The sequence below is a fragment of the Pleurodeles waltl genome, chromosome 8, assembly GCF_031143425.1.
Source record: "Pleurodeles waltl isolate 20211129_DDA chromosome 8, aPleWal1.hap1.20221129, whole genome shotgun sequence".
In the NCBI taxonomy this organism is placed as follows: domain Eukaryota; kingdom Metazoa; phylum Chordata; class Amphibia; order Caudata; family Salamandridae; genus Pleurodeles; species Pleurodeles waltl.
In genome coordinates this window covers 454,439,727-454,457,747 of record NC_090447.1, presented here as the reverse complement: position 1 = coordinate 454,457,747, position 18,021 = coordinate 454,439,727, and the positions used below count along the sequence as shown (strand labels likewise).

General features: G+C 43.1%; 1 protein-coding gene across 1 annotated transcript in view; it reads left to right on the top strand.

Annotated features, from left to right (window-relative positions):
- AFF3 (ALF transcription elongation factor 3) overlaps positions 1 to 18,021 on the top strand; it is a 2,012,018-nt gene that overhangs the window by 1,210,871 nt on the left and 783,126 nt on the right. The gene's annotated exons all lie outside the window — the stretch shown is intronic.

Genomic DNA, 18,021 nt, shown 5'->3' with positions numbered 1-18,021 from the left:
GGCCTAAAAATTATTTGCCTCCCGGCCCTTGCCTAAGGGGTGGCTCCCCACATCTAAAAAACATAAAACAAAAAATGATCTCTGGTATCTAGCGGTTTCTGCCCCCCCCCCCCCCGGGCAGATTGGCCTAATTAGAAAAGGCTGATCTGCCCCCGGGGGGGCAGAAAAGTTCTAAAAATAATTTGCCTCCCTGGGGAGCGGCCCTTTCCCAAGGGGCCGCTCCCCTTATGTGCAAATAAAAAAAAAAAAAAACTCCCTTGAGATTAGTGGGCATTTCTGCTGCCCGATCGTCATTAGACGTCATGGGAGGGTCAGGGGAGCAAGGGTGGAAAGGGAAGCATTTCCCCTTCCGCCTCTGCCCAGGGAAGCGGGGTGCCAGGCCCTCGGAGCGAGCACTAGGGCCAGTAGCAGGATGTAACAGTTATGTCTTGGGCACCCGAGCGGTGCTGCCCAGGAGGTAACCTTTATATCCAAGGCACCCGAGTGTTAAAATCATTGCCTCATCCTAATTCAAATAATATTTATTTTTAGAACTACCAAGAGAAACAAAACAGTGCTGACAATAAAAGTGGTAATACAAAAACAACAGATAATGGACGGAATGCAGAGCAAATCAAACATTCACCCCCAGACACAGATCTGGGTTTAATCCATCAGTTTTTTTTGCTTGCCATGCCATTCCAGTTTGGACCCAGCCATATGCAAATCAGTCTTGACCCTGTTCCCCATGGGAACAGTCCAGCCCGAACTGCCAGGCCAGGTCCTCCCTGGACCAGAAACAAGCATCCTGGGACCGGTTTCAGGGTATCACCCTTCATCAGCCAGGCTAGCTTGAATCTGGTGGCATAGCAAGAACGGGACCCACGTCTGGGCATACCCCTTCCACTTGGGGCAAGATATGCAAAAATAACAGATGATGGACGGAATGCAGAGCAAATCAAACATTCACCCCCAGTCTCAGATCTGGGTTTAATCCATCAGTTGTTTTGCTTGCCATGCCATTCCAGTTTGGACAAACCCATATGCAAAGCAGTCTTGACCCTGTGCCCCATGGGTACTGTCCAGCCCGAACTACCACACCAGGTCATCCCTGGACCAGAAACAAGCATCCTGGGACTGGTTTCAGAGTATCACCCTTCATCAGCTAGGCTAGCTTGAATCTGGTGGCATAGCAAGCACGGGACCCACATCTGGGCATACACTTCACACTTGGGGCCAAAAATGCAAAAACAACAGATAATGGACAGAATGCAGAGCAAATCAAACATTCACCCCCAGTCACAGATCTGGGTTTAATCCATCAGTTTTTTTGCTTGCGATGCCATGCCAGTTTGGACCCAGCCATATGCAAATCAGTCTTGACCCTGTTCCCCATGGGAACAGTCCAGCCCGAACTGCCAGGCCAGGTCCTCCCTGGATCAGAAACAAGCATCCTGGGACCGGTTTCAGGGTATCACTCTTCATCAGCCAGGCTAGCTTGAATCTGGTGGCATAGCAAGCACGGGACCCACGTCTGGGCATACCCTTCCCACTTGGGGCGATAAATGCAGAAACAACAGATGATGGACGGAATGCAGAGCTAATCAAACATTCACCCCCAGTCACAGATCTGGGTTTAATCCATCAGTTTTTTTGCTTGCCAAAAATGGTAATAAACAGAATATAAAAAGAATTACAACATTTTAAAAGTATTTTAAAATTGATGATAATGGTGAAGGTTTATTAATTGTATGTGTTACCCTGATAAGGGAGTTCTGTTGTTATAGGAGTGCAATGATGGAGTCAGACTCTTTTCTCCAGCCCTTCCCTCCATGCCTCTAGCTAAGCTGCCTAAGTACCAAAAGGGCCTGAATGTGTTTCTAAGGTCACCTCTCACCCGCATACTTTAGTAGAACAACAGATGTGTTCTTCTGCAGGAAGAAGGTTGTCTTTCTCTGTACTCAGTAGTTATGGCGTATCCAGCAAGTCTATGAGGCCAGACTGTCTTTTAGTTGCCTCACTGTGGCCCTCACAATCGATGATTACAGCTTCTACTTGCATGATCCTAGTCTCCCAGAAAGTTGAAGATTCTTCTCTGCCATGTAATGTTCTGTACGCAGCCTTTATTAACTATTTTTTAAAGGGCAGGTCTCACATTGAGTGATGTCAAATAACAGAAATAACATATTAATCTTGTTGCACCACTACTTAAATCTATAAAACATTATGACTTGTGAACATATATATGAATAATTGATACACTATCAAGCAATAATAAAGCAAATGTTATACTTACTAGATATTACAATTAAAAAACCTAAGAGTGTAAATCTCCACCTCCACCGCACCTATCTTTTCTATGGGAAGTCATCACAAATGTAAGTTTACTAGTCAGTAGTAAATAAAGGTAGAAGGGACCGGAGTGGACGGAAAAATAGGGAAACTTAGTACCAAATTTGAGTGGCTTAGGGAAGAGTGAGTAGATGTTTAGTCCTGGACATGCACCCATCCACAAAAGATTACGGCCATTGCTAGTCTCAAGCTTCACTTCTAAAGCTACATCAGGTAAAAAAGACTCAAAACAGTAGTAAATGTTCTCCAGCTCATAGCTGGAGAAAGTCCAGCACCACACGTGGCCATCCAGTATGTAGGAACTGTAGCATATTTTATTTTGTTCTACATTTAATATAAACATATAAGATTAACTCGCAGTAATATTTAACATAGAAAGATTAGGTTAGTGTATGAAGATGTGCTAATGAAAGCAAGATTGTCTTTTGTCCAGCAATGCTACTCAACAGGAAGTTTCCTTGCTTGTTATTTAAACATTTTTTTATCATGTTATCATACCATCCACGAAAGATATGCTTCTGACAGTCATAGATCAAAAAGACAGTAATAGGCATAGAAATGACCTCATGTTAAAGCCGTAGAATATGGGGATCTTTAGCAATAGAAAACGCAATGCTTTTCAATTGAGAGAATATTATATGATGCTGCTTATTTTAAGAGATTGTCTTGAAGTAAGATTCTAAGGGGGAAAGAGACAGACTTGTTTATGAGTGACTATGGCACCTTATAGGATTTAACTGTTTCAAACGCCAAGCTCAGGTCTGTTTGTGCATGCATTTTAGATTGCCCATGATGCCAGGAATTTAGATTTTTTTTTTTAAGATCTGAGGCAGAGGAGGAGATAGCAGAGATTGTGTACATGTAGTTACAGAGTTTGAAAGCTATAATCAATGACAATGACATTGGTCTGCATTATTTCCCTATCAGCTTCCTCAATTCTTTCTGCAGCTTCTCTTTCAAAGTATGTCTGTTCTTCTTTGACAGCAGCATAACTCATAGTAGCTACACATTTTCTATCATTTTCTATTCTTAACATGATGCAGTCCCAAAAGAATATCACTGATGTTTGTTTCTTTATAGCACTCAAACTTGATTGGGATAGCAATCTTTGGCCAAACCTCCCTTTACTATAGTAGCTGTAGCCATATGAGAATATCTGTTAAACCCATAATGTAGTCTACTTGCTGATAGACAAGTTGCTTTAGACTGAAACCTGTTGTTGGGTCTGGCTCTTTTTGCAGGGTAATCCCCAAACCTTTTACCTTTCTCCTTCTGTTTTTCTGACCCTCTTTTGTTGGCTTTAGGACTCCGGGCACTTTCTCACTGCTGATCAGTGCTAAAGTGTGTGTGCTCTCCCTGCTAAACTTGGTATGATTGACTTACACCTGATTATCACATTTAATTTACCTGTAAGACCCTTTTACAGTGATATCACCTATACCCAGGGCCTGTATATTAAATGCTACTACTAGGCCCGAAGCACAGTTTGTGTCACCCTCAGAAGCAGCCTTTCAAGCCTGTCTCAGGCCTGACACTGCAAGGCCTGTATGCGCAGTTTACTGTCACATTAACTTGGCATCTAAAGTTACTTGCCAAGCCTGAAGCTTCCCTTTTTAGTACATATAAGTAACCCCTAAGGTAGGCCCTGGGTAGCCCTATGGGCAGAGTGCAGTGTAGGTAAAAGGTATGACACGTGCCTTCATTGTGTGGCATGTCTTGGTAGTGACAAACAGCTTATTTTATTTTTTTCTCATTGGTGTGAGGCCTACTCCTTTCACATGCTATCATTGGTAATTCCTTTAAAGGTACTTAAGTGGTCATTTCTGATCTGTGAAGAGTAGCGTGGGCATGTTTGGTATGTTTGGAATGGTAGTGAGATATCCTGCTTATGGGTGTAGGTGAATTTTCTATTACTGTTGTAGAAATTACACTTTTAGAAAGTGGGCATTTCACTGTATTTATGACTCTTGTGCTTTGCAGCCTGAGTCCAGTCCATGTCTAGGGTAGAGTGACAGCTGGGCTTTGTGCATACTTTCCAGACAGCCCTCACAAAGGGAGGGTGGAGGTGTAACAGCATTACATCTGCATACTGAATGGTCTTCCTGGGCTGGAAGAGAGATAGTCAGGGTGCTCTTACATTTGTGTATGCTGTGTCCTGCCCTCACACAAAGGGCTTGCTTACCCCTACTTATGTCTGGAGCCAGGGCTAGGGTTGAAAGGGAGTGTTGTACACTTCTAAAGTTCTTCTGAAGTATGCCCTAGATCAAACACATTTTGAGTATAAGTATAGGGGTTGTATCCATGTTTTAGACACTGTATAGATTTGTAACCAGATGCTGCTGGTAATGCACACTGCCAGAAGGAACTGTTATGCTGCTAGGAGGAACTACCATTAAAACTAACTTGATAGTTGTGCTGCACATGATAGAAAAGGCCCCCACTACTATGATTAAAGGTCTGGGACCAGGGGGAAAACAAACTCACAATGTACAAAGTCCCACTTGATCTGTATTTCTTCCTGTATGCTTATACAAATGCTATCAGTTCTGATCCACCAGTGGGCAAAGATACAATGAACAAATTAATTCATGAAACTTAATTTGTTAACTTTTTTGATGTAATTTCATCCATAAATATCAATAACATCATTTCTCAGATAGCTTACATGATTTCACTAAATACTTTCTCTATTAACCTATGTACAAACAAAATAGAAGACAATAAGCACACTAAAAAAAGCATACAAAGAAAAATGCATTAATACAAATTCAAATACCCCCACAATTCAATCACTCCGACTCGCATGATTTCACTAAATACTTTCTCTATTAACCTATGTACAAACAAAATAGAAGACAATAAGCATACTAAAAAAGGCATACAAAGAAAAATGCATTAATACAAATTCAAATACCCCCACAATTCAATCACTCCGACTCGCATGCCAACACATTCCCTATCATACTCACCATTCATATCCCAATCTAGCAATTCTACAGATACAAGTACAGATAGAAGACATAATGGAAATACAATTTAGACTTTTAGCTGCTGCAATGTTTTGAGCCGAAATCCCTCCAAACAGCACGCAGCTGTTTGGAGTGATTCTTGACTCCAATCCTCATCTAGGTTAAAAGGACAGCTGGGCTTTGTGGATACTTCCCAGACTTGTAACCAGATGCTGCTGGTTCTGCACACTGCCAGAAGGAGCTGTTATGCTCAGGGGTGGGTACTGCTGGGGAAAGTGTTGGGGCGGTGGGCACAAAACAAACACTACAGAAATAGATATAATAAAAAAAAGAAACGTACCTCACTCACCGCACTGTCGCTGCTGCACCACTCTTCTGGCTCCACTTGCAGGCACAGGCTCCCAGCCTGCCCTGCAGCCAATCCTAACACTGCTCTCATGCTGCTGGAAGCCTGAGAGCAGCATTAGGATTGGCCTGAGCTCCCAGGCTTGGCACTCCCAGGCAGACTGGGATCCTGTGCCTGCTCTCTCCAACTGGCAACACAGTGCTGGGTTGGAGAGAGCTCAGTGAGCATGTATGTTTGGCCATCTGGATACGGCTCGCCAAACACATGCGCACTGAGGGGAGAGCACAACACTCTCCCTCCACCTGTCATCACCCATGACCCGGCCGTTTGAAAAAAAAAATGATGATAAACACTGTTTATTATCATTTTTATTTTTCAATTTGCAGCTAATGCTGCTAGGCGGGGGGACGCTCCTCCGCCAAGGCAGAGGAGCCTCTGCTTGTTATGCTGCAAGGAGGAACCGCCATTAGGACTGACCTGCTTGTTGTGCTGATCTGTGGCCTGCTGGGTCACAAGAAGGACTGTCACTTCACCCGAATGATGTGCTGGTCTGCTGCTGGTACTTCGTTTCTGTGTGCCCCTAGTGATCTCCCAGGGGCCCACATAGGCTTTCCTTGATACAAATGCTGCCCATGGTCCTGCAGTTACAGCACTTGGTGAGCGTTATAATAAGCATTTTGACTTGAGCGCGTGCTGAGTACTACATTCCTGTGACCAGAAGAAAGCCGGTGGTAGGAGCACAGGAGCTCCTGGACCCGACGTGGTGAGTTATGATGTACCATACAACCAATAAAAGGAGCATAGATGCACTGTGGCCTTAATGTAGAAGTTTTTTTTGGTGATTTCTACATTGTGGGTTTGTATTTACCATATAACTTGTAAAAGGAGTGCAGATGCGCTGGGGCCTTTGTGTGGAAGGTGTTTTGGAGTGAATCTACATTTCCCTATTGTGTTCTATGCCCTTCCATGCTTGTGCTGCATGTTATAACCTGATGTGATTTATTATGTTGTTGTTAGCTTGTTAGGAAAGTGTGTATATTACAAGAGCTGCATTGTATGAATGGGGGGGGGGTTTGTCATGACGTGTTCAACCTATTCCACTACGGTGGTTTGACAATTGCCTAGTTGGCGAAGTGATTATTGATATATGTTTTATATAAAATACACTTTATTTTCATATAATACCGAGTGGAGTTTCGTTTGTGGTGTATTTATTGTGACACTGGAGTGTATGTGTTGTGCAAATACTTTACACATTGCCTCTGGGATTCCATCTGGCCAGTCTTCCAAGTGAGTGGGTACGGGTTATCTTGGGTGTGTAGCTCCCTTACCCTGACTGGAGTAGTGGGTTGTGCCTGGTCTAGGTGCCTATTCTAGCCAACCTGAAACCCAATTTATAACACCTGGGCATACATGTGTCAGTATTTATTTGCCATAATGCTATATCATCTGAACCAAGCACTGATAAATTGTATGCCCCATCCTGCACCATTTCTTTACAGTTTAAGAGACACAAAACTCATGCGGGTTGTTTGCTGCACAGTCTTATTTAAAGAATATGATTTCTGTGGGACTCATTTTATTAATTTTCATTAATATTTTCCTTTCAATATAAATGACCTATTTATTCTTTTCAAGCTCCTGGAAGCAATAACATGCAAATAAGTCGGATCTATCGTCGCTGTTAAAATAAGAAAACCATCTCCGAAAGCTTTTTGGATTATTAATTGGACGGGTCTCACAATGCACCCGCTGTGTTTAATTACATAGTTCCACCGGGCTGCTACATTGACAACACACAAAATAATATACTTTCTCACAAAACAGAAAATAACTACTAAAAATATGCATAATAAACACAGCAACAAACATTAGTAGTGAAATAATTAACTTCTTTGCATAAATGGTAATCTCTAAAAATCCGTAACGAAAACCTTAACCAGTGAAATTCAAACCCAAAATGGTCTACAAATATGGAAAAAGAAGTAAGTTATCAACAGCATAAATACAGAACACACTAATCAGTAAGCCTGCATCAAAAGTGACCGCTACTCTGCCCAAGTCGAAGCCCTGAAGCACCTTAGAACATCACTCTATATGAGCAAAGGACCTGCTGCCAGAAAAAATTAAAAATTCTTTAGAAATTTAAAAAAAATATCAAAGCCACCATAATTTCCCATAAAGCTGTTACAAAACGCACAACGATCGTTTGTGAATCAAATCCGTTTTTGTGGACTGCCCTAAAACTAATAAGTCAGTTCACAAAAAAGGAAGAACAACCCGTATATTGATAATCATCATGATTGGCTGCAATTAGAGGGACGGTGTCCTGCAAGGTACAACAGTCTACCATCTCAGTGCTTGCATTTCAAAATAATTTTTTAAAGCAGCCTGAGTTTTTTAAAGGAGCCCGTGCTGTGTTTTGATAATTATATCTTTATAGTGCTTTCTCTGCCAAAACAGGCATTTTCCTTAATATATAAACGCAAGAAAAGAAAAGGAAGGCCACTGAATTGAAGTCGATACTCACAGTATCAGTAGTGACAACACAAACATGATTTCAATTGCTAAGATGCTATCATATCGAATACAGAGCTGACTGCATGTTAGAAAGTACTGAAATACATTCAAAAATTCTCGAGAGAGGGCCAAAACAGAGGCTGTCAAGGAACCAGTAGTAAAGCCAAAGTGACTTATCAAGGTGAATTTTACAAGAACATATACTATAGATGCTCAGTGCTTTAATTTTCAGATCTCAGTAAAAGACATGTTTAAAAAGCAGTAGCAACGCCTGCCTAGGATAAAGTCAATGAGAAAGGTGACTATATAGCATCAAACATCTGGGGTTGGTCTGCTAAACAGTAGAATATCTTTTCATATAGCGCTGCCTCTACCATATCATGCAACCAGTCAGTATGGGCGGGGGTTTGGCAGTGTCACTACCTACTCAAGATGCACATCTTCACCACAGCCAATGCTTTGTCTACCCACTATTTCCTGTGGGGAGACAGAGCTCAAAAGTCTATAGTGAGTGTTATAAAATCAGAATAGGGGAGAAATCCAAAAGAACATTGACAGAGGTGCTCCTAGTATTAGCTACCTCACGCCAAAGAGTCTACAAGGATGTACAAGCCCACAGTAAACAAAGCATGTCTTCACCAGCTTTCCCAAATCTCAAACAATCTGAATTCAAAGAGAAATTGGCAAGTCATCGTCTTTGTTAGGGCCAGTGTCAGCCATGTACTATCTTGAAGTGGCTGATTTCAGCCTTGTTTCTCTGAGTTTCTGATCATGTGCCTATATCAGTACCGCCTAGTCGTCTGCTGAGTGTTCTCTCGGGTGATTTTGTAGCTGTTTAGAATGGGTTTACAAAACATTGTGCAAGTCTGATATTATCGCCTTGAAATGACTCTATGTGTGGGGATATAGTATGACAGGTGACTGAGGTAGGATGCTGGACAGCCTAGATTGAATGCAGTGCTTTAGTTATAGATATCTCAATTTCTGTGTCCAAGTGTAATTTGTGTTGAGTAGTAAACTTTACATTTACCTCCAAATAGGGCAGTAAAAGGCATTCTGAGGTTGTCGTTGCATGGAGTTTTGAGATCCAAAGGCTGGCTTGCTGATAACCCAGACATAGAGCCTCATTATGAGTTTGGTGGTGGAACCGTCAGACCGCCATGTTGGCGGTCCTACAAAGACCTTCATTTTGGCTGTCTTTCAGACCACCCTATTACGAGTTATACAGGCAGGGCCACCGTATGCCAAACAAAAAAGGTAGACCACCAGCGATGCGGAGGCCAGGAACTAGGCGGTCCAATCTCCAGCACCGTAAGCACTGCAGCCAACCACTGACTGTCACAGGCACACAGCAGCCATGGCAGATCCCCTTGTTGGTCACCAAGAGGCGGTCCGATCCATGGCTGTCCGGGGTCACCAAAGTAATGCACAACTGCACACTGGATTAATTTGAAAACAACAAAGCTGACATACATTACCACACTTTACAAAGCTGCAAAAGACACTATAAAACACACCCCTTCACAGACCACAATCCTTAACATTTACACTGCAAAACATAGAGGTCAGAGGGACTTTTTTCCACACAGTACAGATACTAGGCAATACTGTTTTCACCATCTCATACAACACCCTGCAGACTCTTTTGTCTATTCACACCCTTTTGCACTTCCCCTGTTTAGTAGGTCACTGCCACACATTTATTTTTCCCACCATGTCACATTCCAAAAATCCCCTTTTTTCAGAAGATGAGTTAAGAGTCATGGTGGATGAAATCATAAGAGTAGAGCCACAATTGTTTGGAGCACAAATACAGCATACTCCTCTCAGTAGGAAAAAGGAAATGCTAGACAGGATCGTCAACAGAATGAATGCTGTAGGCACCACCCTATGCACAAGGGTGGACATTAGGAAGAGGTGGAATGACCTCAGAGGCAAGGTCTGTTCCCTGGTCTCCAGGAACCAGCTGCAGACCAAATAGACTGGCCCTCCCAGTGCCCCATTACATCTCTTACCCTGGAAGGAGAAGGTCATGTCCATCCTGCATCCCGAGGGCTTGACAGGAATACCAGGGGGATGGGAGTCTGGTAAATCACAACACTAAAAATGTCACCAAAATGCTATGTCATGCATGCTCACAGCTGAGCTTTTGCCACTTTTACTGTCACTTCACTCACCAGCCGAGAGTCCACCAGGCCAAAGACCTCTATTTGGCAACTCACATTTGAAGTGTACTCACTTGGGGAGATGACATTTCTATAGTGTGTGTAGTACAGGGAGTGACATGACTCCAACTCCCAGCAGGCATGGTTCTAGAACCCCAAACACCAGACCAGTGGTCAGTTCTGCAAATACTCCTGTTTGATACTTATCAATTTAAGGGTACACACCTGATGAGATAACATTTTTCCAGTGTGTGTGTGTGTGTGTGTGTAGTACAGGTGCTGACATGGCCACATTTCCCAACAGGCACTATTCCTGTAACTACAAACACTAGCACAGTGGTCACATGCTATACTACATCTGTTAGTGAAATCTCAATTGAAGTGTACTCACCTGGGGGGCGGAGGTTACATTGGTCAAATGTGTGTACTAGAGAGAGTGACCTAACTGCAACTCACAGGAGGCACTGTTTCTGCAACTACAAACACCAGATCAGAGTTCACTTGTCTGAAGACCACTGCTCTGGCAACTCACTATTTAAGTTTCAGCTGGAAAGATGTAATTTGTCAAATGTGGGAAGTAAGGGGAGGGACATGACTACAAAGGCCAGGAAAGCCCTGTGTCTGTAAAACCAACAATCAGCCCTTTGTTCTCTTGTTCAAATACCATTGTTTGTCATCTCTCAATTGATGTTGACTCACCTGGGAGGATAATATTTGTATAGTGTTTGTAACACAGAGAGTTACATGACTGCAACTCCTAGCAGCCCTTGTGTCTGTAACTCCAAGCACCTGCACAGGGTTCACTTGCCTAAATACACCTGTTTGTAATCTCCACAATGCTCTTCATTCACCTGGGAGTATACCATTCGTCAAGTGTTGGGAACTAGAGGGAGTGCCATGGCTGCAGCTCCTAGCAGGCCCTGTAACTATAACTCCAAAGACCAGACCAGTGTTCTCTTGCCCAAAGGCCCCTGTGTCTTAACTCTCAATTGAAGTGTACTCACCTGAGAGGACGCTATTTGTAGTGTGTTTAGTACAGGAAGTTACATGTCTGCAACTCCCAGGAGGCTCTGTTATCACTCCAAACAGTAGTCCTGTGTCCTCTCCTCCAAAGACTCTTGTCTGGTAACTCTGGCACTCACCTGGGGGATAGTATTTGTATAGTGTGTGCACTAGAGATAGTGACATGACTGCAACTCACAGCATGCTTTCTTTCTGTAACTCCAAACACTTGCACAGTGTTCTCTTGTCCAAAGACCCCTGTGGCTTAACTCTCAATTGATGTGTATTCACCTGGGTAACTACCATTTGCCAAGTATTGTGGCTTAGTGAGAGTGACCTGATTACAGCTCCCAGGAGGAACTGTTTCTGTAACTCCAACCACCAGCACAGGGGTCACATGCCCCAATACATCTGCTGGTGAATTCTCAAATTAAGTTTATTCACCTTGGGTAAGAACATTGGTCAAGTGTGTGTACTAGAGAGAGTGAAATGATTGCAACTCCCAGCAGACACCATTTCTGTAACTCCAATCACCCTCCCAGTGTCCTCCTGTCCAAAGACCCCTGTGCCACAACTCTCAATTACAGTGTACTCAGCTGGGAGAATGACATTTGTATGGTGTGTGTAGTACTGGGAGTGACATGACTGCTGAGGCCAGTAGGCACTGTGTCACTAACTCAAAACACCAGTCCAGTGTTCAGTTCTCCAAATACCCTTCTCTTCCTCTTTAATTCCAAACACAAGGCCAGTGTTCTCATGCCCAAATATCCCTGTGTCTTAACTCTCATCTGGGAAGATAACATTTGTATGGTGGTGGGAAGCAGAGGGAGGGGCCAGAATGCTAAGCCCAAAAGGCCCTGTGTCTCCAACTCCAACCACAAAAACAATGTTCACTTACCCAAATTAATCTATTTATGAACTCTCAATTAAGGTTTACTTACCTGGGAGGATACCATTTGTCGAGTGTGTGTAGTAAAGAGAGTGGCATGACTGCAACTCCGAGCGGGCTCTGTATCTGTAACTCCAAACACCAGACCAGTGTTCTCATGCCTAAATACCCCTGTGTCTTAACTCTGAAGTGAAGTTTACTTATCTGGGAGGACAACATTTGTATGGTGATGGGAAGTAGAGGGAGCGATCAGAATGCTAAGCCCATTCTCGAATTCCAAACACAAGGCCAGTGTTCTCATGCCCAAATATCCCTATGTCTTAACTCTCATCTGGGAAGATAACATTTGTATTGTGGTGGGAAGCAGAGGGAGGGGCCAGAATGCGAAGCCCATTAGGCCCCGTGTCTCTAACTCCAACCACAAAAACAATGTTCACGTGCCCATATCTATCTATTTATGAACTTTCAATTGATGTTTACTCACCTGGAAGGATACCATGTGAAGAGTATGTAGAATAGTGAGGAGGCACTGATTCAGTAACTCCAAACACCAGATCAGTTGTCACTTGTCCAAATACCCTTTCCTGCTAACTCCTAATTAAAGTTTACTCACCTGGGAGAGACCAATATATAGATCATGCTCAACTCTGAGATGTATCTGGCCACCTAGCTCCATCTTGATCAGCTAACCCAAAATTCACAATGCACTGACCACATGACGACTCCAGTCACATATAAAACAAAGTCCTGGGTCTGCCTGCATCACAATCAACTTTGCCTCAAAATGGCCAAAGACATATCATGCGTAGCCACTGTTTTGCCTGTACTGGTGATAAGATGGCATTCTCAGGCCATCCCCCAAGGGCTAACGATCTGCACATTTAGCAGCTGCTTGACATAGACGGATTTGGGCTGCTTTACAAATGTCAGGTCAATACAACCAATGTCATGGCAACTTGCCACAATAAGATTAACTGCAAAATAACTTTGTACAAGTTCTATGCTTAATGTGACCATAAATTGTTGGAAGTAGATATCAAAAGACAACCAGTAAGATTGTAACTTTCACATCAACAGGTCAAGCTGCCTCTGGGCACACAGAACCACAGAGAAGAGAAAGCCACTACGCCCCTGGATAAAGCCTTCAGTGAAGAAGATACACATGGACATCTGAATGTTGAGGACGGTTCTGGCCCATCTGGGCAACCTGGTCAGACGCCAACAGTGAGTCTTAGTGGGGCCACGTCAACATCTCCCAGCCCAATTGCCACAATATCACAGGCAACCATTTGCCCCCAACCTGTGTCTCTAGCACAGTGTCTACCATTGTGTGCCCCCCAGTCCTGGATCCTGAGTTGCAGTGCAACACTTCTGACAATGAGGGTACAGGACCCAGTGAGAGAGGGCACCTTGTGGCAAGGGCACAGGCCTGTGGGGGTAGGGTGTGTGTGAGGGATGCTGTGAGCCAGCAGGGTGAGGCCACTGGGGCTGCTCCTGGCTAGGACAACATCAGCCACATTTTGGTGGTCTATCAGGAGTCCAAAGGCATGATGGGCCAGATGTTGACTGAACTCCGGGAAAGCAGTTACAGAGGGATATCCATAGGGATATGCGTGAATAGTGAGAGGCTCACAATACCAACATCCGGGAAAGCAGTTACAGAGAGATATCCATAGGGATATGCGTGAATAGTGGGAGGCTCACAATACCAACATGGCCTCCTTAACATGGGTGATGAGGGACATTAACACCACCCTGAGCAGGGCTGTACAACACCATTCTACCCCTTCCTTTGGCGCATCAACACCAGGCCCCTATTCATCGGTCGGTGCCAGCGACTGGAAGGGAGGCCCTGACAGAGGAACAAGCACCAGACACCCCTGCCTGTGTAGCAGAAGATCCCCACCACCACCACCATGCAAGCGGGGAAGTCTGGCAAAGAAACCGGGAGGTGGGGATGGCAAGACATTCACCACTTCCAGCAAGTGACCTCTTCCTAAAGAAACTCCTTTGTGTGCCACACATTCACTCTGTTGACTGATTCTGAGCTACCTACTAGTTCCAATGGGAGGAGTGCTCTGGACTTTGGACTCCCATTGGTGTGGCATCTACTCAAATGATTTCATTCACCATGACTGACACCTTCACTTTCATACTTTTCTTCTTTTCTGTCAAATTGAATTTATTGCACTAGCACTGTAATAAATTCACCCATCACAAACTGTCTGCTTGCTTAACTTCAACATTGTGCTATGTAGTGACCTAAGACTATGTGAACTATATGATGAAAACACAAGGAAGGATATGTTACTGGTACACAGTGTCCTGCTCAGGATCATAACCATTACACACAAACACATACATACAACTGTCTGATCACACCAAACATTTTTTTCCAGTGTACAGCACAATGGCTATCCATATGTCTAGGCCTTTTTGACATAAGAATGTGGCACTCATACTGAGTCAAAGTACATATTCAAAGGTACAGCCGCCCAGACCACGGAAGGGAGGGATTGGTCAGACATTGTACTGTAGAATAGGCAAACATTAAACTGGATGATGTCTGCAGCTTCAGCTTTATCACATATCACACCAAAGTAATCCAACATCACATAATCCAAGATACAGATAGATGGCAGTACAACAATCCCTGATCACAGGGCCATCATAATCCAATGGCCATGCATCTGGTGGTACAACACAAACATATGTCAGTGTTATGACACAGGCACTGTGGCCTGCAATGATGAAAAACATCTACAGCTACATACATGTCATACAAGAAAAGTGTTTAGCCAGTGTGAAGGGTGAATGACTTGCTTGCAATTGATGACTACATATTTCTTGCCCACATGATGACACAGATGATGCAATTCTCCCAATACAGCACACAAAAGAAGTCAAATGTGCACTTCCGGCCTTCCACCCTAACACTGTGCAAGCTGCCTTGGCACAGGTCTCGTACACCCCAAATCTGTGGCCTACATTACCTGGGACAACCCACGTCCACTTTGTATGTCAGAACAGCATCAGATACCTGCCAGTGTCACTACTTTGAAATGCCCACATGAGGATGTCATGGTGAAGATACCTGCACACATACAGAACAAGGAGTATAGGCTTGAAAACATACCTTTTACACAAATCACATATCAAGCAACTGGAAATGTAATCACATTGCAAGGCAATTAACACAAAGAAACATCAGCAATGTGGGGATATGTCAAAGGGTAACTCTTTAAGCAGCCTTTGACTGATTTTTGCAGAGTATCAGCTCCCTTGTGGTTGCTAAAACACTCAACTCCACACATTCTCTCAACGTCAGTTCATTGTACAGTCACAGTCATAACATCACATGGCATACTTACACTCATGAAAAGTAGCTGTTGATGAGATCTTCCCACAAGTCAGATCCTTCCTCTTCACCACTGACATCCTCATTTGATATTTTAGGAGTCACATCCGGTGGCACTGCAGGCTCCCCCTCTTCTGGGATGTATGGGATATTCCTCTGCAGGGCGATGTTGTGGAGCATGCAGCATGTCACAGTGATCTGACACACTTTTCTGGGTGAGTAGAGGGGGGTTCCATCAGTCCTGTCAAGACACCTAAATCCTCTTGTTACTTCTCATCTCTTCCATCCTCTAAATCTAAAAAGCCCTTACTGCCATTACTCCTACACATCCCTCAATCCACTTAATAAATATTTGCCAACATTTACCTTTTTTGCGTTGTTATGACTTGTATTGTACAGGAATGTGTTGTACCTACTATAATATGAAATGGCTGATGCACATTTAAGAAGATTTCCGGGCCATAGATAGGCTGGGCCTCTATGAAAATTGCAGAGTATTACTCACCTTTCTAAAATTGCAGTGAAAAGTGAAATTGTAAATTTGGCAGCAGAGAAAGGGACAGGAATTGAACTAAGGAAGAAACTAGTTGAATCTTATTTTTCGCTGGGCACTACTGCCCAAATAGAGCCATATTTAGCCAAAGTACTGCGCCATCCGAGGTTCTACCATATAAAGTTTAGGCTAGGCCTGTCACACTTTCTGTTGCTTACACCTGTAGAGACCTAATACCATGTCCTTGCAATTCATTCACTCCCAGTTGCATTTGTTCTTTTTTTTTGCAAACTGTACAGGGACCTGAGAATACATATTTTGAAGCATTTACTGAAGAATCTCAATATTAGAGAGTGCAAGGCGATGATGGAATATATTCAGTTGCGTCAAACTGATATGGTTTGCTTTACAATTTACAGGTGTATCGCTACCATCCTGAAACAACACAGACTTTTTGAGAAGTGGATCAGGACATGATCAAAATATTGTGTGAATTAATAATATGAGGGTAGATCAGGTCATATACTTTGATAGTTGTATTTATCTTGTGCAAAGTTGTTGTTAGTATTAGCTGCGTTCTGTTTTAGCACTTTATGCATTCAACACTTTATGCACAGTCTTCTTGATTGAGGACCCAAGCTGAGTAATATATAGCAAATGTATTTTATTGTTTTTAAATGCAGACATGCGATTATAAATGGTTGAGGATTTATTCCTGTGAATGATTTTAATGTTGCTGATTTTGGTCGAATTTTTAAAATTGTGTTGTATTTTGTGATGATTTGTGCTTTTATGGCTTTTTGTTTTCAAAACCGAATACGCTTTTATATTGACTGCATTCCTTTTGCGAAATCTGATGGGAGACGTGCACCACATACTAAAGACTGCATGGTAAAGATAGCAAATCTCAGATATGGTCCTAATGATGGTTCTGTTACTATGTTTCCTTAGTTCCTGGGCTCTAGCAACTATAATAGTTGTTCAGCTTTGTAATACTAATATATATATAGTCTACAAATACTTAGGGCCTTATTTTCAGTTTGACAACCAGTACTTCGGATTGACTGGTTACTGTCTGTCTAGTTTAAAGATGATCAACAGCTCAGTGGTTATCTCTCCTCCTTGAAATGAACCGCACTCACTGCAGTTCCCATCAAGGTACAACAGTTTTAGTGAACAGTGGTTTTGACAGCTGTCCACCAAACTTTACCGATTTTTTGTTTTTCAAAGAGAAACTCCAAAGAGGGAGTTTGTTTCTTAGAAATAAAGAAATAGTGACCTCCACAGTCTGGGAGTTTTCTCACAGGGCACAGAGGCTCATAATTATTTTTTTCAGTCCCTCACCACTAGTTTTCATCTGGCTATGATGAATGGGAAAAAGGGATATTACAACATCTACTCTATATAGGACCTGCAGTGTAATGCCCTTCCTTCAATGGCCCCTACTTCACCGAGCCATCAGGCTGAGCCAACAGGGGACGCATCAACAGAAATCTTAAAGTACCTCTGTCTGAAGTGGAAGCAATGAGGACTTGACGGACAGTGTACTCCATCACATTTGTGACAGAACACTCTGTCCGCCAAGGTCTAAATCAGACTCTTAGTTATTTTAGACGGACTTTGGCCAATATTTAGAGTATAGCGCAAAACAAGTTGTCTAGTGTGTAGACAGTTTTTCTCCTGTAAGTTGCTACCACCTTCATTGGAGGAGGAATTATGATGCAAAGTATAACAGTGACTGTAGATATGCCAATGCGATGATGGCACGGGAACATGTTGCTGCTGTCTTTGGATGAAAACAATATTCAAGTCACTCATGTCCTTGGTGTTTTCGTCCAGTACAAGGGAGGCATTTATCGTCCTGGGCCAGCATGGTTTACATGGCAGACCTAAACAGGAAAAACAATCACTGGAATGTTGTCAGAGGAACTGACCTAAATGTGGCAGC